Source organism: Ranitomeya variabilis, chromosome 8 (assembly GCF_051348905.1).
Source record: "Ranitomeya variabilis isolate aRanVar5 chromosome 8, aRanVar5.hap1, whole genome shotgun sequence".
Taxonomy (NCBI): domain Eukaryota; kingdom Metazoa; phylum Chordata; class Amphibia; order Anura; family Dendrobatidae; genus Ranitomeya; species Ranitomeya variabilis.
The window spans coordinates 207,929,885-207,954,041 of record NC_135239.1 but is presented as its reverse complement, the minus strand read 5'-3'; the positions used below and the strand labels follow the sequence as shown (position 1 = coordinate 207,954,041).

Sequence of the window (24,157 nt, the reverse complement as noted above, 5' to 3'; positions counted from 1 at the left end):
AAAAAAAAAAGAAAATCACTGTCACCACCGTTTTAATCATGGTCATACATCAATTGCCCCTGTAGATTTTAATAAAGCTGGCCTTTTAAAAATGTGAAATATCGCTTATAAGTGGATCAATAATCTGACAGATGGAAGGCTGAGTGCCGGACCGAGGACAAGTCGTGTTTTCACCAGCTCAGCATTACAGTGAGGACCGCGCTCGGGGCAGACGACGTCTTATTCCTCCCGCTAAATGCTGCACCGAAGGGGAAACACAAAATTAGGAAGAATATTTGCTCTCGTAAAGACAAATCTATTAAACAAAATTTTTTTTTTTTTTTTTTAATTATTTTCTGGAGCTCTTTATTAAAAGGGTGAGTGTGGGGTGCGCTGCACAGGCGGTTCCCGCGCTCGTGTTGGCGGTAGTTCTGGTGTCCTGGGACTTCATTTTAGAGCAACACTTTAAAGTTACTTAGCGGGAAATCCACCAAAGACTTAAGCAGCACCTTGTGCACATGCCGTAAACCCTGCAGGAATATCCCGAGACCTCGCCGGCCTTTTAAACTCTTAATGGTGATAATAGGTCCCCGAGGAAGTTTCTTTAGAGGAGCGTTACCATGCAGCAGAAGCGGGCACGCCAACCTCCCAACCGAACCTGCCGGGAACACATGTACAGAGAAGACCGCCGGCCAGGCAAACAGAGATGGGAATGACGAAATCATATTAAAGGGGCAGATGCCGAATACAGTCTATATAAAAAGTGCAGAAATTGTTTTTTAAGGCAACTTCAAATTATAAAGGCAAATAGCAAGCTTCATCAGAAAAAAAATCTGCAGGTTGTGTTAATTAAGTTTCTTTTCCATTAAAGTTTCCTGTGACCACACAGAGGAACAATATAGGAGCTCAGATGGCAGTCAGAGTTAAGGTACCAGGTCACATGTCTGACAACAATGGAGCTAAACTGTAGTCTGTTTCCAAGGGCAACCAGCAGAATTCCGATACAAATAAAGGTATCAAAGATATCAAAAGAGCATCGTGGCCAGAATGCAACGCACGGGAGTGTTACTGCGGAAGTCCTCCACCGCGACTGCTCAAAGCCTTAGGGTTCATAAAGAAATGGCACACTATTCTAACTTACTTGCAGAGATTTCTCAGCAAAATCCGAAACGCGACATCCACAGTGACAGATGCTGAAATGCAGGAACATGGGGAATATATCGCTGCATGACTACTCCCTAATATCCCACTACTCAACACCAGGGCTTGGTACCACAGAAATTGGAAAACTACGGTGGTTCTTCAACGATTCATGGGACGATCAGGGAGAACTGGCAAGTGTTTTGTATGGAGACAACCAACGTAACTTACTACGAGGCCATTGTTTATACAGTGGAGGCCCCTAATTGGTTATTCCGGGGCGGTATTCTGCTTACCTCGCGTTTCTGTGCCGAAACAGGCAGTTAAATATAAAACAGGGAGAAAAAAAAAAAAGTTGTGAAACGCAAGACTCCAGCGACATAGTGGAAAGCTGTTAAAAGTCTGCCGCATGAATAATTAAGGAATTGTCCGGCACATCTGCTAAACCCTCCGCTCGCAGCGAACTCCTCACACTTAAGAGCTTACACCGAGCTCAACCAACAAAAGTGGGCGCACACAGGAGCCATTAGCAAAGCTGCTGTTAATATGGGGCTTAAGCTTTACTGCTGGATGGGAAGAATGGAGTGAAACGCGTCGTACAACTACCCGGCACTTCAATTACCCGGGACGTACTAAATCCATCATCAATCATAATCCCATTCCGTCTGACATCCTATCATAAGTGTTTATATGGGAAAGTGTGTAACCCTCATTTTCATATAGAAATGCTCCTGCCGTAGCGGCAAAACCTCATTTAATCTGCATATATAGCAGGAAGAGGACTGGGAGGGGGGGTGGCTTGCCTTCAGATATATATATATATATATAATTTTTAAAGATCCGGAACTAAAATGATGATAACCTCTGTATATCACGACATGAGTTTTACATTTTTTTGCTGATCAATCCCATCACATATCTTTATACTGGTAGGAGAACGGTTTTCCCGATACAAAGCTCCAAATCCTCTCCAAAGTCAGATTAAGTCAATGATAAAAGTCTAGTCTCCCTGCTGCCACCACTAGGGGGAGCTTGATATGGTTTTATATAAACTATGAGCTCCCCCTGGTGGTAACTTGCTGAGAGTCACGCGTCAAATCTCTGCACAGTGTCAAAGGGGCTTCCGGCTTCATAAAATCCCTTCATCCTGGAAACCAAAGATGGTTGATCCGAGTCTCTTTTCCCATCGCTCTATCAAATCTCAGAAAGTCATTTTTACACGATTTCCTTTTAACATTCTCTACCCTTAAAGGAGATGTCAAAGATAATAAAAACACAGCAGCTTCCATCCAATAGAAAAACAGTGCTGCCCTTATGCATAGGCTGTGTGAAGTCATTAATTGTGCAATAATTGAATTGAATGAGGCTTCGTTGTAATACCGCATCCAACCTGTTGACAGGGGTGGCGCTGTTTTTAGAAGACAGCAGCCATGATTTCCTCATTTTGGGCCCTTTTAAAGGCCTTTATTCTTTTCCAAGACCATTAAGCCTGTAGAACATAAGGTCTGGACTTTCCTTTTTCTCCAGGGTAGTCATTCATTCATTTCTCTCTTTTTATAGATCACATTATGGTTCCTGAAGTGCTTGCTAATTTACAGCATTAGGCAACCTAAGGCTTTGGAGAAGAGGAGGCCGAGCTGGAGAGCAGACACATTGCCCGCATTAGATGCAGCCGCCGCCGCTGTCTCCGCTAACGATGAGGTTTCCCTGACAACCTGCTTCCTCGGTCCAGCTGTCCGTCAGCATCCACAAGGCACCAGGGCTGGCGGGCGGCGGCGCAGTGAGGTGAGCAGGTGATAGGGGCTTTCCTCTAATCCCGCAGCAGGGTACTGGCACGCCGACGCCGCTCTGCAGAACGCTCTGCCATACACAAATCACCTCATTAAATTTCATCAGTTTCAGGAATTTAGCACGGTCCCTGGACTATTGTTTGTCTGGAAATTAGATTAAAACAACTGGTTTTTCGCTCCGTTTTCTGCAGTCGTGGCTACAAGCGGCAAATCGATTCATTTCTCTAGTATTGTGTTATAAAAAAATGCATCACAGAGAGCAACAAATTAGAGTGCAAGCTCTTGGGCCAAGCGGAGCTCCACATGTACCAGCCAACATGACCACTGGGTGACGCTACACACACGAGCTGAGGATCGGTCGCCATCATGTGTGTGCAAGCGGAAAATCATGGAAGAAATAGCCACAGCGTTCACCCGCCGCAAATACAATTATTTTGTTACATTTGCTTTATATTTTGTCTTTGAGCTTTAATATCACTTTTACATTTTCTATACATTCCATATCCATTTTTCTATTTTTTTGTATGATGGATATATCTTATATAAGTTTTATATCTATTTGATTGTTTTTCTACATTGATACATGCACTTTTTTGAGATTTATACTTATTTTATACACATTCTACGGTATAGCTATATTTCTAATTTTTTTTTTATTTTGGTGGCTATATCTTTTCTATAAGTTTTATATCTATTTTAGATATATTTTTACATGATTTTATATATTTTTTTATTTTATGAATATACATCTTTTTTATAATTATTTGTCTACCAGTTTGATATATTTTTCGATCTATCATTTTTTCCTTTACATGTCACTGATTTGTATCATGTAGCACCTCCTCATATCTCCGCTACCTGGACCTCTGGGCACATTTATGACAAAAGGATTGGGCACATTTATGCAATTTTTTATTTTTGTGGCTACAAGTGATGTCAAACACAATGGACTGCAGTGATTGGCCACTGTGGTCACGTGACATCAGCAGAAGACCCCTCCTTGTAAAAGAAGTGCTGCAGACATGTCAACGACAGGAGGAACAAAAGGAAAATGTATCATGCAAGTGTATTAGAAATATTTTAATAGGGGCGGCTTCAGTCGATTACTTTTCATTTTTAATGAACCAGTCACGAATCAAAAGCCAACAATTAAAATTAGTCAAATTTTTACAAGATTGGCTTTTAAAATTTTGAGTATTACGCTTTCTCAGAGTTTCTTCTACAACCCCCAAAAAGCTAATCTTGCAGTATCCAGCTGATGAACCTTCACCGGTCAACCACAATCTCCTGTAATCTAATTGCAAGTGTTGCGTTTTCCAGCAGTGCCCCCGCAGGAGAAATGGAGTATTACACAGTGCCAATTAAAATCAATGGTCCATGGAAAACATTGCTCAGAATTCTCCAGAGCAAGAGTCTACTACAGTAAGTTAAGGAGGGTCTTAATAACAATCTATATTCCATCCTTTATTCTGAAAATTTGAGAAGAGGGTTTAACACACCAGGTAGCCCCTTTAGAGACATCCCACTGTGAAGGGTCCTCTACGTTCTGACCGGTTGTTCGATTGCGGTGTTATGAAATTTTATTATGTTCTTATTTAAGGCAGATTTGCACTTTATAATCGCACAAAAGGAAAGAAAAAAAAATCCGGATTGATGACTGCACTGCTGCAGAGCGAGCGGCGAGGCCCGGCAGCTGGACGGATGCAGCTCAGATGGATGACTGCAGTTTTATGGTCCGCACAACAGATAAATGAGGTCAGATCTCCAACTTCTTGCGGCTAACCTGCAGCCAACGTCTCCGCACAATCGCTCGTGGTCCCAATCACTCAGCGTCACCTTCTCCTGCCATTTCCCTATAGCTCCTGAATCATTCTGCATCTTCCACGTCTTAATTACTGGGACTGAACTGCGAAAACATGAGGTACCAAAGGCCTTCAGTTGCTGTAGAAACCACAGAGGCAGGAGCGCCTGGGATCTCCGTAATGTCTGCCGCTCCCAAAACGCTAATCATTCATCCTCGAATCTTCCTTCAGTGGCCGGAGAACAAACACATTTGCTGGGAAAACATTAAGGAGCGGCCGCACCGGGGACATGCAGCGCATGATGAAGCACCGGCACGGCCACAGAAAAATGACTTCTAAACTTAATTACTGAAACCACCGGACACGTCCAGAGCCACCGAGCGGAAGCCATGACTGTAAAGGAATTTCCCAAAATATTCAACTAAGAAATCAGAACAAATCTGCAACGGCGGAGTAAGAAAGGAATGCAACAATGTAATCCTGTTCTGTAAATCAGATGGGGCAGACCATGTAGCCAGATAATCTAATGTATGACAGTATCCATATAGAAAACAGTATTATAGTAGTTATATTCTTGTACATAGGGGCAGTATTATAGTAGTTATATTCTTGTACATAGGGGCAGTATTATAGTAGTTATATTCTAGTACATACAGGCAGTATTATAGTAGTTATATTCTTGTATATAGGGGGCAGTAATATAGTAGATATATTCGTGTACATAGGGGCAGTATAATAGTAGTTATATTCTTGTAGATAGGAGCAGTATTATAGTAGTTATATTCTTGTACATAGGGGCAGTATTACAGTAGTTATATTCTTGTAGATAGGAGCAGTATTATAGTAGTTATATTCTTGTACATAGTGGGCAGTATTATAGTAGTTATATTATTGTATATAGGGGCAGTATTATAGTAGTTATATTCTTGTATATAGGGGCAGTATTATAGTAGTTATATTCTTGTACATAGTGGGCAGTATTATAGTAGTTATATTATTGTATATAGGGGCAGTATTACAGTAGTTATATTCTTGTACATAGCAGTATTATAGTAGTTATATTCCTGTACATAGGGGGCAGTATTATAGTAGTTATATTTTTGTACATAGGGGGCAGTATCATAGTAGTTATATTCTTGTACAAAGGGGGCAGTATTATAGTAGTTATAGTCGTGTACATAGGGGGCAGTATTATAGTAGTTATATTTTTGTACATAGGGAGCAGTATCATAGTAGTTATATTCTTGTACATAGGAACAGTATCATAGTAGTTATATTCTTGTACATAGGAGCAGTATTATAGTAGTTATATTTTTGTACATAGGGGGCAGTATTATAGTAGTTATATTCCTGTACATAGGGAGCAGTATTATAGTAGTTACATTTTTGTACATAGGGGGCAGTATTATAGTAGTTATATTCCTGTACATAGGGGGGCAGTATTATAGCAGTTATATTCTTGTACATAGGAGCAGTATTATAGTAGTTATATTCCTGTACATAGGGGGCAGTATTACAGTAGTTATATTCCTGTACATTGGGGGCAGTATTATAGTAGTTATATTCTTGTACATAGGGGGCAGTATTATAGTAGTTATATTTTTGTACATAGGGGCAGTATTATAGTAGTTATATTCTTGCACATAGGTCAGTATTATAGTAGTTATATTATTGAACATAGGGGCAGTATTATAGTAGTTATATTCTTTTACTGTACTGGTAGAGCACAAATTCTCTACTTAACTTGTGAACACAGTAGCTTGAGTGAGGCTGAACGAGTCTTAACCTCTGTCAGTACAGACAGGACATGTTGCTCTACAGATTGCTGACCACAACTGACAACACTTGCTGGGCCAAATGTTCTTTGCAGACAGGTGCTACTTTCAGAAAGTGTGGACAAAAGTGAAATTTATCCTCTTCATTACACAATCGGCCTCTTTCTCTAGATGAAGGCTTTGCGTTCTGTTTTACACACACACAACTGACACGTTGTTGATCCAGACGCTGGAGTCATTTGCACCTGTTAACAACTCTTCAAAATGCTGGAGAATGTTATTTTCCTTTGACAACAGAGGAAATATTCGTGTGCGATTTAACCTTTTTTTTTTTTTTCTACTTTTCTAGCGGTAAGTTTTAACTCCTATTTTAGATTTATTTCATTTATTTTATCTCTACCATAATGGACCTTATGGGGTGAAGTATGGTGTTCAGCTCTTTGATTTACAATGAAGTGCATAGGTCACCTGATTTATCTTAGTTTTTGATTCCAATAATTGAGAGCACATTCTCAATGTGATAGGGCTAATAAAATACCGTAGGGTGAGCACAAGTTAAAATCGCGAGCGGCACTAACGACAGAAGGGAAGGTCAGCACTAAATTAGGGCGCAGTAATAATTGGATCTTCAAGGACAAACTTCTCTTGAGTTAAGAACGTAAAACGCAGGAGATGTTTTATTAACTGTTATTGTCCAATGATTGCCCTGCATTTCAAATATTATTGTTTTTTTATATCTTTAATAGTCCAAGAACTTAGACTCTTTATGTTACTTACAAGGCGACACATGTTTTCTTCTAAAATTTTGACTTCCAAAATAACCACTCTACCAAAAATACCCCCAAAACTGTTTAAGCCCACCACTTTGTGGTCGCGTTGACAGAACAGTACCTGGTGGGACCGATCACAATAGAAAATCCATACCCAATAGCGATGGGAGACCGTGCTGGGATTAAGGTGTTATTAGCGCACGCTCGGGTGCTAACCAGGTACGGACTGGGGCTGAAATTCAGTCCTGGCATTTGAAATCACACAGGCCCATGTTGTCCCCGTCCCCAATAACTGGTTGGGATATATCACTAATATTACCCTGCATGGAGGAAAGGAAGATTTACTACAAGACCAATATTTCTAATGATACCCATGGCATGCTGGGATAAGTGACGGAGTGACTGGCTTTGTGCTCTGTCACAACTCTTAACAGTATGGATGTCTTGAGAGCATTGATTCTGTTAACAACGTAGCACACAAGGCAGCCCATGACCAGACCAGCCCTTCTGGCATTTGCCAGATTTGCCAAATGGCCAGTCCGGCCCTGGTGCTAACCTAGTGACTTCAGCGTGCTCGAATAATACGCTAGAGTGTACGTAGCGCATGTTTGACAGCCGCAACACAAACAGGCAAACCATGCATGGGCTGCAGCTGTCAAACTCATGACTATTACCCATCTTCCTAAGCGTCACAGTGAGAGGTCCAAGCTTAAAGCCCCTCATAAAAAATAAATAAAATAAAGTAGTACCGCTGCTCCTTTAGTAAATTACGTACATAAAAACCACTGACAGAAAACCTCCATCTACTGATACACCAGAAATATGCACAGAAATAATCTCAGTTGCATTCTCAATGTAGAAGGCGGTATTACTAATAATAGGTCACCATTAAAGAAATATTTTTCAACTCCAAAAAAGCATTAAGAAAAAATAGGAGAAAAAAAACGGAGTATCAAATTATTATCATAAAAAAGTACACATTTTATTAATAATAATAATCTTTATTTATATAGCGCCAACATATTCAGCAGCACTTAACAGTTTCAAACAACAGTCATAAGTAACAACGTTAACAATACAATATTAAAGTATCATCATGTACAGAGTATTTTGAGTAAAATGACAGAGCAAGACAGGCACAAAAAACAAGGGGATCATCTTGAGAAAGTGGCTTGTGAGCACACGAAACGCGCGTCGGGGTTCCTGCCATCCGGCTCAGGGTCTGTGCTTGTGTCAGCTGGTAAGCTTTTGCACGTTATTCACTATTACATTTTTCGGACAATATCTGTCAGCGTACATTCAATGTTTTATTCCCAGTGTTCGATTATTTAAACATATGAGGGTTATGCTACAATATGCTACAGGCTTCGCACATGACCTTGTTTTTGTGCCTGTCTTGCTCTATGTCATTTTATTCAAAATATTCTTTACATGTTGATACTTTAATAAAATTTGTACTTTTTTTATCATAATAATTTGATACTCCATTTTTTCTCCTATTTTTTCTACACCACAAATATGTAGTTTTTTCCCTCGTGTAAATGCTGCTGATATGTACCAGATACGGCCCTCTCTTCCCTACATGTAAATTAAGTATTTTTATCTGAGTCGGTGTGGTCATAAATGTTTCCATGGACAACTTCTTTAAGACCACACCCAGTTGATAAAAAATTAAATTTACATACAGTCCATATCTCAAGAATGGAGAGAAGCAGAAATAAAAGGAAAACCTCACCGGATTCCTAACAGCAGCATTTTACATCAGGAATAAAAAATACCTTTTTTTGGCAACTTACAAATCTTCTTAAAAGAATTCTACATTACGAGAAAGAAAGTGAGTCATGGGACTATTATAGTGTGCCGAGAGGGATCGATTATAGAAGAAGAAACAAGTCGCCAGGAGAATCTGTGCCGACAGATTGGGCACTAGATGAGGATTACTCTTCTCTACCAATAGGGCTTATAGTTCAGTTAAAGAGACTTGATCAGAAGGGATAAAATGAGAAATCAGTGGAGGAAGATCCCATGAAAATGACAGAGGATAAGAAGGTTCTTTAAATCTTACAAATGTATCTGCTTCACGTGATCTTGTGTTACAATTTCCCGGGAGCATGTTTTAGTATGGATTAAAAGATCTGAAGATATTTTTGTTTACTAGGTCCAATGTTTATATATATTTTTTGCTGTATTTAAAACTGATGAACGCGATGAATTATAGATGTGTGGGGGCTCCTGAGCACTTCTTGTGAAATAACTTTTTTTAACCAATGTTTTCTCCATGTTGTACTGTATTCCTCCCGGAGATCCACACGCTGAGAACGTCTCGGTGCCTGGAGCGCCATTCCATGAAGTCCGCATCACCTGGGTACAGGAGGGGGCTCGTCATCAATAAAACAGAGACCTAGAATGCAGTAAGCTGCGCACTGACGGCAAAGTCCTTCAGAAGTCTTCTGCGCAACTACCAGACACCGTCTTTCCAATCTGTGGAACCTGCAGGCTGTAGAGATTCATCAATAATGGCCCATCACTGAACGCAGTCTACTGATCCGTAGGCTACGTCTGGAGTGCAGGAGGATGCAACACCTGCAGATGCAGAAACAAGTCCTAACATCTTCTTCACGTACTATCTGGTGTTTATTTCTTGACTTTCTGGCTTGTTATTTTTGCATTTTTTGGTGGTGGTGGGGGTTGACCAGTTTTGGAAGGCACAGCTGGTTGTTGGCACAATCAGGTCTAAATGTTCCAGTCTGAAAGGAGGGTTGGTGGCACCCTGTCATTCCCACCAACAGCATCCCTAGTGAGCGCGGGCAACTCTTGGCTGACCACCAGGTCTGCTGGCCTGAACTTACCACCCTATATGCACCTGTAAGGCAGTTAGCGTCGGTTAGGGGACGCCGTGGTCAGGACAGGTATTCCGATTCGAGCATGGTCAGTGCTTCATGGATTTGTGATAACTGCCTTAGAAATGGACACAATGCTAATATATCAGGAACCAATTTGGCAACATCCAGGAGTCCATGGAGCCCAAAACTTCTTGGTGGCCCAATAAGACGGCAGCTGTAAACAAACCACATATTTAAGGGCCAATTTCAACTTCCACTGACTACTTGGCTCTGGGGGAATTGTCATTTTATAGGTGTCTTAGAGTGGGCTTACTGACCACCAATGATAGATCGTGATGAACGTACCCATAGCAGTCACATTATCTATCGGCGACACCAAGGTGCCAGAAAAATGGGATAAAGTCTGTTCCGTGATGTTCTGATCTCAGTACAGAAAAAAGGAAACTTCTAAATTACAGTAAATCCACCACCTACAAGACTAAGTAACGGCTGAAGGTTCTGGTGAATCATGTACAGTAATTTAATTTGCAGAATACGCTTTACAGTCCGATCTGAAGCTCGTCTGCGATGCTGAACTGTGACCTCGTCTGGTACTCAGGGTCCATTAGTGTCTTTAAAAGGAACATAAAAACGAACAGATATTCTCCATTAGTTGTGCAGGTGAATTTTATCCGTTGCTCCCAGTTATCAGCCATTTCAGGGTGCGGTGAGGCCAGTGTTCTCTTTTTCGCATGGTCACTACTTTATCCCATATTTAACGACTTATCGCAGCTTTCTAAATAGGTGTCGTATTTTGAGTTTTCACTGTGTATAAGATCTCTCCTTGTCAGTGAAGGGGAACACTTGGCTCTGCCTCAATAGATTATCACTGATAGCAAGCAGAGATCTTACAAACGATGACAATGTAGATTAGAAAACAGCAGAACTTTACATTGATAGGACTTAATACTATTTGATGAGAGGGGTCCGATCTCTGGGACCACCACTAAAGGGTTGGCAACAGCTCTATGGCACAGTATTTCCTAGGGGCCATGAAAAACTGCAACGTTACCCCATTGATGTAGATCACTGCAGATTTTTGCACACGTGTGGGTGGTCAGGAGCGAGGCTGTACAGTACCCTCATTCTCCCCATTAATGGGGGTCCAAAGATCAGACTTCCGCAACAAGCCATCACTTCATAAAATGGGAATATTCCTTTACGCTTAAGTTGCTTACAATTTTAAGTCCAAACTGAATGTAGGGGTTAATACCGGGCGCTGGTTTTGGCTCATATATTTTGCAGCTCGATGCCGCCTGCACCTGGTATGAGCGGATGGGGCAGCGTTGTGAGGTAGGATGATGTATGTGCCCCCCGGTATGCAGCACCTGGAGAAATAGCACGGCTCATTCCTCTGGAGTTAGTCAGCGCGGCTCCATTTCACTCCGGCCTCTTTTTCTTATTCCTCGCCAGTCAGGCTGGAAGTCTTGTTCTTCCTCATCGCCTCACCTGCCCGCATTGTGCCGAGCGCACAGCAGATGGGAAGACGGGGAGCAGACAATGCATCAAACCACACAACGGGGTGAAACGCGCCGCACCTCCGTCGCTGAGCATCCCCCCGCGTTCGCACAGGACAGCTGGGGAAAAGCGTGCCGCTCTGCATTCTGTTCCTCCTCTACTAATAGTATGAATTATACACATCTACCGTCATAGTACATTTGTAATGAAGCAAACTGTTCTTTATATACCGGCTGAAGCGCCAGCTGGAGGCACAAGACGCCCGCCACGCTGATTATTCTGGGTTAATGGGTATGGAGGTCTATTTTTATATTAGGGCTTAAAAAAGTTACAAAAAATACCTTTGCACGGACCTCTTTGAGGTGAGTTTTCAATATGAAAAATCCACGTTAAAAAAGCTTCTAAAAGACATTTTTTAATGCAGTTTTTATGCCTTTTTAATTGCAATACGGGGAGGGGTTTTTTGTTTTTTGTTGTTTTTAGAGTTTTTGCTGCAAAAACTGTTATAAACTGTGATTAAAAACAAAGTGGCAAAAACGCGTGTTTTGTCAGGATTTACAGGTAGAAAAAATGCCACAGAACTGACATGATGCTTTTTATGAAACGTGTTTCAAAACTCTAAAACAAAAAAAAAAAAAAACCACATGTTGTAAACTATGGGTGAGTTATCATCCGAGTGAATAGGAATCTTGTCGCAAGACGTTTTTTATGGGTTTTTTATTTTCTTATGCATATTTTAAAATGTGATGTGCACAAATCTGTGTGTGAAGTCGATCTAAATCTGGGATTATCGGGATGGGGGGAATATAGTCCAAATTACAAAGTAACAGAAAAGAAATCTGCATTTCTGGGTTGGGACGGACGTCCCAGGAGCCGCACGGGAACGCAACGTCGCCCTCTGCAGAGTCCAATTGCCGGGGGGCTTGTGGAGCTTTACATATGGCCCTATACTAAGGACAGACCGAAGCTGAACTTCACGGGGGGTATTACGGGCCTCCTCCTGGACCATATGTCTTTGTGCATTGCCAGAAAATCCAACCCTTCACTGTCTGTCTATTGCGGCCTCTCTCATTTTTTAGTTGTGTGATGATGTCATAACTTTATATTTCGGTTTCTGATCACTTGGTTTATTGGATTCTTATTTTGCAAAATTTTTAAGCTTCTAGAGAAGGAGGCGAGCTGCACCCATGTCGATGTATGTGCACAAAATCCTCTCCAAATGTGGGACTCAGCAGTGACGGAGGACCCCTTTAAGAGAGTATGTGCATGTAGGTCACACTGCGCAGTGCAAAGGGTTAAAGCGGCAGGAAATTTTCAGCATTTATCCTACAAAATTCTCAAATTTTATTTTTGTGTGAACAAAGTCTAAGGCAATCTGCAGCTCGGGAACAGACTGTGTACAGGTCAAAGGCCCTTTAAGTGCTACAAGACAGGGATAGCAACCAAAGATGTGTGTGTATATGGTGGATGAATAGACATGATGGCAGTAGTAGTTTCCCAGCAGCCATAAATCTATTTCATATTAGTCTTAAAATGGGTTGTGGTGTCAAATAATTCATTATTTTATGTAAAATGGGAGAAGCCCCTAATGGGGTGACCACCCACCTTTCCCAGGCCCCTGCAGTGTCATCTGCCCCCTTTCGTCGTGTATCGGTAGTGTTTTCCCATCACTTCTCACCACTTGCGCTTGGTATTTGGCTCAGGTTACGCCGCATTACCCAGACGGTTAAACAAACCCTCAGACACTACTACTTCCTCCATCATTCTCCCAGCAACGTAACCAACTTGGCTGAAGAAGAAAAAATAAATAAATTACAAACCACCAGAATTATTAAAAGGGTTGAGCACTTAAAAGAATCCGAGTCAGCCCCCTGGGGAGACTCCAGGTACCGGCCCGAGGAGTGGGCAACGCCGGCCAGACAGCAGCAAAAAGCTGCCTGTGTAAAACATCCAGCTGCGCTAGCGATATTCCAGCACGCTGCCCCCGGGGGCGCACACCATATGACGGCAGCGAAAAGACATTCACAGACCAGGGGTCACAAAGCGGGAAGGGACAGCGGCCCAGAAAATCCTGTGCATCATTACATTATATTATGTGGCCAATGTGTCCGCTTATGTCTTATCCACCCAAATAAAATGCTAAAGCTGCAGTGAAGACTGACAACGCAAGCTGCCAGGCATTACAATACATCCTTATGTGCCACTATCACCCTACAAGTCCAGGCATTACAATACATCCTTATGTGCCCTTATCACCCTACAAATCCAGGCATTACAATACATCCTTATGTGCCATTATCACCCTACGGGTCCAGGCATTACAATACATCCTTATGTGCCATTATCACCCTACAAGTCCAGGCATTATAATACATCCTTATGTGCCACTATCACCCTACAAGTCCAGGCATTACAATACATCCTTATGTGCCCTTATCACCCTACAAGTCCAGGCATTACAATACATCCTTATGTGCCATTATCACCCTACAAGTCCAGGCATTATAATACATCCTTATGTGCCACTATCACCCTACAAGTCCAGGCATTACAATACATCCTTATGTGCCCTTATCACCCTACAGGTCCAGGCATTACAATACATCCTTATGTGCCATTATCACCCTACGGGTCCAGGCATTACAATACATCCTTATGCCATTATCACCCTACGGGTCCAGGCATTACAATACATCTTTATGTGCCCTTATCACCCTACAGGTCCAGGCATTAAAATACATCCTTATGGCTATTATCACCCCACGGGTCCAGGCATTACAATACATCCTTATGTGCCCTTATCACCCTACGGGTCCAGGCATTACAATACATCCTTATGTGCCATTATCACCCTACGGGTCCAGGCATTATAATACATCCTTACGTGCCATTATCACCCTAAAGGTCCAGGCATTACAATACATCCTTACGTGCCACTATCACCCTACAAGTCCAGGCATTACAATACATCCTTATGTGCCATTATCACCCTACAAGTCCAGGCATTACAATACATCCTTATGTGCCACTATCACCCTACAAGTCCAGGCATTACAATACATCCTTATGTGCCCTTATCACCCTACAAATCCAGGCATTACAATACATCCTTATGTGCCATTATCACCCTACGGGTCCAGGCATTACAATACATCCTTATGGGCCATTATCACCCTACAAGTCCAGGCATTACAATACATCCTTATGTGCCATTATCACCCTACGGGTCCAGGCATTACAATACATCCTTATGTGCCATTATTACCCTACAAGTCCAGGCATTATAATACATCCTTATGTGCCACTATCACCCTACAAGTCCAGGCATTACAATACATCCTTATGTGCCCTTATCACCCTACAAGTCCAGGCATTACAATACATCCTTATGTGCCATTATCACCCTACAAGTCCAGGCATTATAATACATCCTTATGTGCCACTATCACCCTACAAGTCCAGGCATTACAATACATCCTTATGTGCCCTTATCACCCTACAGGTCCAGGCATTACAATACATCCTTATGTGCCATTATCACCCTACGGGTCCAGGCATTACAATACATCCTTATGCCATTATCACCCTACGGGTCCAGGCATTACAATACATCTTTATGTGCCCTTATCACCCTACAGGTCCAGGCATTAAAATACATCCTTATGGCTATTATCACCCCACGGGTCCAGGCATTACAATACATCCTTATGTGCCCTTATCACCCTACGGGTCCAGGCATTACAATACATCCTTATGTGCCATTATCACCCTACGGGTCCAGGCATTATAATACATCCTTACGTGCCATTATCACCCTAAAGGTCCAGGCATTACAATACATCCTTACGTGCCATTATCACCCTACGGGTCCAGGCATTACAATACATCCTTATGTGCCATTAACAACCTACGGGTCACTTCCATTACTTCTATGTGGCTCCCCCCGCAGTCCTGACAAATCTGCAATATAAGGGCGAGCGCCCGAGGTGCAGAACTGGACAGATAACACCCGAGTCTGTGATGCTAAGGAAATTATTTTTTTTTCCTATGGTCAGAAAGCTTCCGGTCTGCACTGGCAGCAAAAGATCTGAAAAAGCTGATAAAAAATGTGCTGTGCAAAACTTGTTTCTTTGTCTACTCTAGTCACATCCAAAGCAAGTCCACAAAAGTTGCACAGAAGTTAACTAATAAAAAGCTGATTGCAAATTGCAGACAAACATAAAAAAAAAAAAAAAAAAAGTGAAAAGGACACAAACCCACCATGAGGAATGCGGGTAATAACATGCAGTTCCCCCACATGGAGGACTGGGGAGCTGGGATAGGGGTTGAGGGTCACTTTGGATTAAGGTGAAATCGAATTTTTGGAGATTCACTCAACCACAAATTAAAAAAATAAAAAAGTTCTGCATCTATTTCATATCGGGATGAGGACGCCATGATCTACGCCAGGATTGAGTATAATAACCGTGTGATACAATGTAACATTAAAAATATAAACTGTGAGAAGCTTCTCCTGCGCCAATCCCGGCTATTAAAGCGCTAAGTGGCTGCTTCGCGGCTAACCCCCAATTTTGCTCTTGCAACACAGTTAATCAAGTCTGCGGCTCCCATTCAAATGAGGAAATGGCAGAAGATTAGCGGTGTTGGCTGGCGTGTGTTTTTATCTGTGAGAGATGCGGTAGAGGTGAGCGTGTAGTCAAGTTTAACACCGCGAAAGCCACTTAACCAAAAAACCTGCAATTACGAAACTGCGAGCTCGAAAAATTGGGTGGTGAATAGTGACGGAGCGGCGCTGACAGGGAGGACAATTCTCTCACGAGGATGAAAAAAAGCAGCAAAATAAATGTTTTAAAAAAAATATTCGCAATAGTAAAACTGATTTTGTTATTTTTGAAATATAGAACTTTTATTTTTTATTTCTTTTGAGGTGGGAAGGGGGATTCTGTGCACACAGATATGCACAAGCATTGGAAGATCGGGAACCACTATTACCAGGTGGGTTCTTTTCAGTGCGAGCAGTATACAGACACAATGGGATTTAAAGTGCTAATGCATACTATGGAGCAGTATGGTGCCTAGGAGCCCTACAGAAAGTGCTGTATCCCCTCCAGTACTCGGCAGCACAATATTTTACTCTAGTGTAGGGTATATAAAGTTAAGCACAGGAGCTATATTGCAATCCGCAACACAACCATGTGACGTCCAAGGTCAGAGGCTTGATGTGCTGCGCAGCAGAGTTTCCTCCTGAAGAGAGAGACTTCATCCTCTTGTCTTGATAAAGTTGGCATCATACCCAATGTCAACCATCATGTTCCACGCAGCAGAGGTTCCTCCTGGAGACGGAGACTTCATCCTCTTGTCTTGATAAAGTTGGCATCATACCCAATGTCAACCATCATGTTCCACGCAGCAGAGGTTCCTCCTGGAGACGGAGACTTCATCCTCTTGTCTTGATAAAGTTGGCATCATACCCAATGTCAACCATCATGTTCCACACAGCAGAGGTTCATCCCGGAGACTTCATCTGCTTGTCTTGATAAAGTTGGCATCATACCCAATGTCAACCATCATGTTCCACGCAGCAGAGGTTCCTCCTGGAGACGGAGACTTCATCCTCTAGTCTTGATAAAGTTGGCATCATACCCAATGTCAACCATCATGTTCCACACAGCAGAGGTTCATCCCAGAGACTTCATCCGCTTGTCTTGATAAAGTTGGCATCATACCCAATGTCAACCATCATGTTCCACGCAGCAGAGGTTCCTCCCGGAGATGGAGACTTCATCTGCTTGTTTTGATACAGTTGGCATCATACCCACTGTCAACCATCAAGTACCACGCAGCAGAGGTTCCTCCCGGAGACTTCATCCGCTTGTCTTGATAAAGTTGGCATCATACCCGGTGTCAACCATCATGTTCCACGCAGCAGAGGTTCCTCCCGGAAACATAGACTTTATCATCTTGTCTTGATAAAGCTGGCACCATACCCAATGTCAACCATCTTTCCACAAACAAGGGGGCCCTCACCTTTCAGCGGTCTCACCCCCACATTCTCGGTAAGCGCCCCCGCCCTTTCTGTAAACAGACGACATTGTCCTCTGTCACGTTACGTCCACAAAAACCAGAAAAAAACAAACAAACAATGTTATTACCAACAGTCCAGACTGCATGGCATTGTGTGGCACCCGGGCAACTCCTTAGAGAGGAATGTGGGCAGCAGCTTTCACGGGGCATTATATCAAGTGCCATGGGAAAACAGGCAGTACGAGACGGACTCGCACGTATTGCTCATGGCAGACTTTCTGCATGTGATAGGAGGAAAACTAATGTGACATGTAGAGAGGAGCAATTCGATTTGTGCTGTCCAGGTCTATCGAATATCGCACCATTTAGGCTGCAGCCGGCTGGTGGACTAATAGGCAGAATGATGTCAAAAGCAGGTTACAGTCTACGATCACCTTAACCTCCAAGACCAATGCGAATTTGTGTGTCTCCATGGTAACAAAAAAATCTGTATCGTCTAATCCTGCAGCCATTTTTCCTACAGTCATTTTTATAAAGGTGATGGGTGGTTAAAATAATTGCAGTAATCACTAATTCTTAGGATAGTCCATAACTTATGATCGGCGGGGGGTCCCACCACTAGGACCATGCACTGATCATGCCAGTTACAAGATGGCATGGCAGGGTGGCTGCCTGACCGCCCCTGTTTACTCCCTATAGGGAATGGAGCGGCTGGATGAAGTGGACCATGGCCCCATAAGGACACACACGCCCACTGAGGCTCCATTCTCATCAGTGCAGGTCCTAGCAGTCGGACCCCCCAATAATCAGTAAATTATCACCTATCCTGTAAGTACAAGGAAGTGTGACTGCAGGATCAGACTACACAAGGCTTATTTGTAGTCTGTTACTATGGAGACACCAAACAGCAGAACCTTGTATAATATGACAGTTACATAGGCCGAGGTCTTTTTTTCAACCTATCAAAAATCAACCTTTCTCCACCAATTATACATTTTTTCATATGGCAAACTTGCTTCATTTATCATTTTAGCGGTTTTGTGAAGCTGGACGTAGCAATTAAGGTAGCTGGGGTACGGCGATCACATTGCCACCATTGTAGTGGTCGGGGTCAAACCTCAATCTGTATCAGTGTATGTTATGTTCATTTTTTTCTTTTAGTATATTCTTTTGTATTTCTTTATTTTATATAACCCATCGTTTACCAGCTGCTGACAGATTACAGGTGGCCAGTATATCCCAGGAATCGCTGTCCTTGTATACATTGACTGTTGATGTACAGGTGACGGTGTGCGGGGTCTCCCCAGGAATATTCATGCCTTATATAATTGACTAGGAGCCGCGTGTACGGCACTAATAGCGGTTTGCATCCTGATAATATAATTTGCTCATTTACTCCTGCTGAGAAGCAGACAGCTGGCAATCTCTGGCACTGCCTCCGACGACTCATTTATTAAAAAGCACCAAAGTTCCCTTAATGTTCTGGCTTTTCTGTGCAGTTGCTGGTTGTCCCCATGAAGATTTATCCAAGCTCAGAGATTTTACATTTAAAGGAACAGTAACCTTAAAATTCTCACTTCTCTATGGATAAGTCTATTCTCTGTTATCAGTGATTTCAGGATGGGGAGAAGCTATATATATATATATAAATTTTTAATCAAATGTGTTCTAGAAAAACCTCCTCTGCCTTTACACTACTTTGTGTCACATAGGGGTGAGTGGCCCCTTTAAGGTATGCACATAATATTTGGCAATGGTGGATGAACTAGTGAGGAAGTTTCCTGTAGTTTCTTTATCAGGTCACAGGCATCCCAGACTAACAGGAGGGGTGACGGGAACTTTACAGAAAAAAAAAACTTTTTGAAAAGTTTCATAATCTGTCTAGTTATTAGGAGCTCGGAGGAAACTGCGGCCGCTGGTTTATGTTTTTACAGTGTAAGTACAATCCCTGCAGGCGCAGCGTCGAAACGGCTCCAGAAAAGGGGTCACAGGAAGGCCGCAAAGTAGGGCGGGGGCAGAACTTCCTAAATATTGCCAAAATAGAGGGTTTTTATTTTATTTTTTTGCCACGTGAACTTCACTGTTAAGAGCAGAACTGGAGAAAAATTGCATTGTCTAAGTGTCTGTTTCAGTAGAGACCAGGAGGTGAAAATACAAATGTACTTATAATATCATCCCACGTCTAAGTCATTAAAGGGGTATTCCCATCTCTAAGACCCTATCCAAATGTGCAGTAGGTGTAATAATCATATTAGCAAATGCCTCCAATTAGAAATATAGTATAGTTCTTCTGATTCGCTATGTCACTTACCCCATGTGCGGTGCATTGCTGTAGCTTAGTATCCATGGTTACGACCAGTAACAGCTAACTGAGTGGTTGTAACCATGGAAACCTAAGCTATTGCAATGCAACACTTGAGGTAAGGGATATAGCGAATCAGAAGAACTATACCCTAAGCTACTGCAAAGCACCACTCATGAGGTAAGCGACATAGAGAATCAGAAGAACTATACCCTAAGCTACTGCAATGCACCACTTATGATGTAAGCGACATAGCGAATCATAAGAAGTATACTACATTTCTAATTGGACTTATCTGCCAATATTATTATTACACCTACTACATATTAGGATAGGATCTTGGAGATGGGAATACCCCTTTAAGTAGAAGGAAAGCAGCAATACGATTAGTTAGGCAGGCTCTTATCTCCGTATTGTAAAAAATAGGCATCTTCTGCCCTAAGGTTAGAGGTCACAGATGACGACATTTCCTTCATGACCGCAGCGTTCATGGCACCTTATACCCTTCACCATTAAAAGCAAATCTTGAAGATCTACAGGCTGCGATAGAAATCGCTTCCTCGCACTCTGTCACGTTGCAGAGCTTGTGAAGATCCACAGAAGTAAATCCGCACAAGCAGAGCGGCAGTGTAAAGCATGGGAGACGGCCGACGACCTCAGACTCCTACAGACAATGCAGCTACGCTGGAGCCAATAATCATTGCAGGGTTCAGGACGATCATATAGCAGCGTCTCGCTTATGCTCATTAAGAAGTCTTCGTTATGAAAAAAAAAAAAACGCAAATTTTGCTTTCTGGGTAATATTCTGTGCACATAGTATCACGCCGGGTGTATTTGCATGAAAGATGAGGCGTGTGCGTGCCCAGAGGAGAAGGAAAAGCTGACACGAGGATTCGCACATGATAGCGCAGCTGGGGCTTTATTGCACAGATATTAATATATTCCAGATGTTCAGCGATCTGAACCAGAACTTAGTTACTGATACTGGAAATATGTTTTAGTTTGAGGGTCAGAGGGCAAAAAGCTGGATACTTACATTACTGGAGAGCAGGGACCCATAGCCAACGCCTAAATCAATGACTGCCTATAGGACATACATGTGACATCGCTATTAAAAAGAAATTTATTTATAATTGCAGATTGTGAGCCTTCGCGGGCAGGGTCCTCTCTCCTCCTGTACCAGTTATGACTTGTATTGATTAAGATTATTATACTTGTTTTTATTATGTATACCCCTCCTCACATGCAAAGCGCCATGGAATAAATGGCGCTATAACAATAAATAATAATAATAATAATAATAATAAAAAAGTCAACATTTTCTGAAAAAAATTATATGAAGCCATTTCTTAGTTTTCTTACGCACCAGAAATAACGGGTGATCCCTAATGTGACTGTCTTTACAGCCCGAACCCAACTTTCCTATTGCTAAAATAAAAAGGCGAGAACTCTGGATAAGAACGGTACTTAAGGCCATTTCCGTTCCAGATCCAAATAAGCACTGGCCAGTGATTCATATTCTTCGGGCTCCTAATTCTTACTTAGATTAACACTATTAGGCCTGTGCACATTATCCTGTCCCAAAGGAGCAGGAAGGGAAGCTCGGGGGAGGGACATATTAGTGCCAATCGCTTCCATAGAAAAGGCAGTGTAATAAAACACAACCACTCTAATAAGGTATTAAATTGCCCCCTCCCCGAGCTGCCATGCAAAAAAAACTCATAAAATGAGGGGTAAATAGGAACTAGGGAGCCTGCATGGTGTCATCCATTTCCATTGAGGGAGGCAACCATTTAATCAAGACAGGCAGACACATTTTTAGTCTTCTGGACCACAACTTACCCTTACATTACTACTATTAGGCCAGTGCATTTATATACCACCCCTGAGGAGTATAAAAGCTTGTACAGAACCTTGGGGGAGGGACATATTAGTACCCATTGTTTCCATAAAAATGGGATTACAAAAAAAAAAGTAAATCTAATGAACCAGATATTTACATGGCTGAGCTTACATAGAAGAAAACCCATGTTAGTGGAACAAAGAACCATATTTAAGTCGCAATATCACAACCGCCAGGCTATGAAGTAGATTATATGGGGTTGTACACTCACCAGGCAGCACATGCCCCGTGACATGCATCATACGGGCAGGATAGCGAAAATTGATCCCAAATGGGAAAAAGGATTGGCCTGAGCCACTTGTGTTAAATGCAGGCATCTGCTTTTTACCCAGAATCCTTTATGACCAAGGTCTCCAATGCATTGATCAAAGGGTCTCACAGACCGTCCCCCCTGTATAGCAGAAAGACTGAGTAATGCACTCTAATCTCGCACAAATCCTGTACAGAGATTTTTTTTTTTTTCCAAGAGGCAGATTTATCCCTCCGCACGACTGTGTGCCTCATACACGATGCCCGCGTTAAAATTCCTATCACACCATCCAGAGAAAGAAAAGAAAACCATTGTGAAATGTAAATTTCAAACAAATTAAAAAGGAAAAATGTAGAAAACAAAATTAGATTCCCATGTAAAACAAAGACATTATATAATATAAATATATATATATATATATACATACACATATACATATATATATATATACACACACACACACATATATATATACACACACACATATATATATATATACATATATATATATATGTGTATATATATATATATATATATATATACATACATATAGATATATGTGTATATATATAGATATATGTGTATACATATATAGATATATGTATATATATATAGATAGATATATAGATATATATATACACATATACATATACATACATACATACACACACACACCAATATATATATCCGCACTATGAGGTTTTGGGAACGGATTTCCATAATTTTTTTTTATTTATTTTTTTACTTAAAAAGGAGAAAATATTATTTATGCTTATTTTATATTTTCGGGTGGGAATGTACCAGATAGTTTAAGGAAACCCTTACAACGAGCAGGGATGTACACATGTGGTATGGGTTCCCACGGTTGCCTAGGGTAAACTGAATTGGAGGAGGGGGAATGATAAATTAATACCGCTCGACAGAGGAAGAGGATGAGGCGATGCTTAAAAAAAACGCTTCTGAAGTGGACGGTTCCTCTTCACACAATATAAGGAGAAGCCATGTTATTATGATCTAGGAAACAGAAGCGAAAATAAATATAGTTTTTGGATAATATATATATATTTTTTTTAAATCCATGCGTTTCTACTAACAATTATTACTTGGGGTTTCTTGAATCTTGGTAATACACGGTCCGAGAGCGAGAAAACAGTTAATGCACAGGCAGGATAATCACGCCGGGTAGCCGCTATCAGTTGGCGCACACGGCTCCATGTTCATCCATTTTTAATGAAGAGGAGAAATCAGAGTGAAGAGGCAGAAATGTGTATCTATTTATTTTGATGAATTAATCACAAGTTGTTCGGCTGTCTCTCTCAAGTACAAAAGTAACGGCGGGCATGAGAGAGGCGCAGAGCGGAACCTCAGGGTGGGAGTGATGGGGGGCAGCGGTCTACGGTACTTTTTAAACTTAGTACATCTGCCTTGGTGTCTAAAGACGTCAATGGCATGTGTGCCAAGAAAATCAGGGGTTCATCATCATCTAGGAAAAGACATTCTAAACGTCTCAATTTATGGGTGGGATTGAGTAGGGGCCCACAATGATGTAAAAACCGGACACACACCAAACAACTTAGAAATCTTAAAGTAGAAAGTGTGGGCCTTCTCTAATGGTGTAAATTCAGTTCACCAAGATATTGGAAGCCATTAATGTTTTCATTTGGCTTTCCGGTATTTTGCACGTAATCCTAAATTTGCTGTTACTGTCCTAAATTTTCTGAGCCAATCACATCAAATCTGGCATGTTCTGATCCGCTAGGGCTGGGATTTAATAGAACACGCCCCAAAGTGGGTGGTCAATCCAGTTATACGTTTCCTGGGCAGTCCTGGATGTGGGACATTAAAAAAAAACTGCATTGTCAGGAAATAACATTGTTTAAATTGACTATTTTTGTTTCATGAATAAAAAAAAAAAATGTTTTGCATTTTCACAATGACCACTGAGGCTATTTTAGGCCATGTTCACACTTTGCGCGTTTTACCGTGGATCCGCGGCGATTTTGATGCTGCGGGTCCGCAGCAGTTTCCATAACGTTTACATTTACATGTAAACCCTATGGAAACCGCAATCCGCTGTGCACA

The 24,157-nt window shown here is 41.7% G+C and overlaps 1 protein-coding gene and 1 long non-coding RNA gene across 7 annotated transcripts in view; one reads left to right on the top strand and one right to left on the bottom strand.

Annotated features, from left to right (window-relative positions):
• The window catches only part of PLXNA1 (plexin A1), a 297,155-nt gene that overhangs the window by 190,339 nt on the left and 82,659 nt on the right, over positions 1 to 24,157 (bottom strand). The gene's annotated exons all lie outside the window — the stretch shown is intronic.
• LOC143787677 (uncharacterized) lies at positions 807 to 5,934 on the top strand. Of its 2 annotated transcripts, XR_013218432.1 has the most exons (6): positions 807 to 1,313; positions 2,680 to 2,904; positions 4,230 to 4,331; positions 4,510 to 4,664; positions 4,769 to 4,830; positions 4,943 to 5,934. It is a non-coding gene; the product is annotated as an uncharacterized LOC143787677 (long non-coding RNA). The 2 variants fall into 2 exon arrangements; XR_013218431.1 differs by lacking the exon at positions 4,943 to 5,934 and having other exon boundaries at positions 4,769 to 4,882.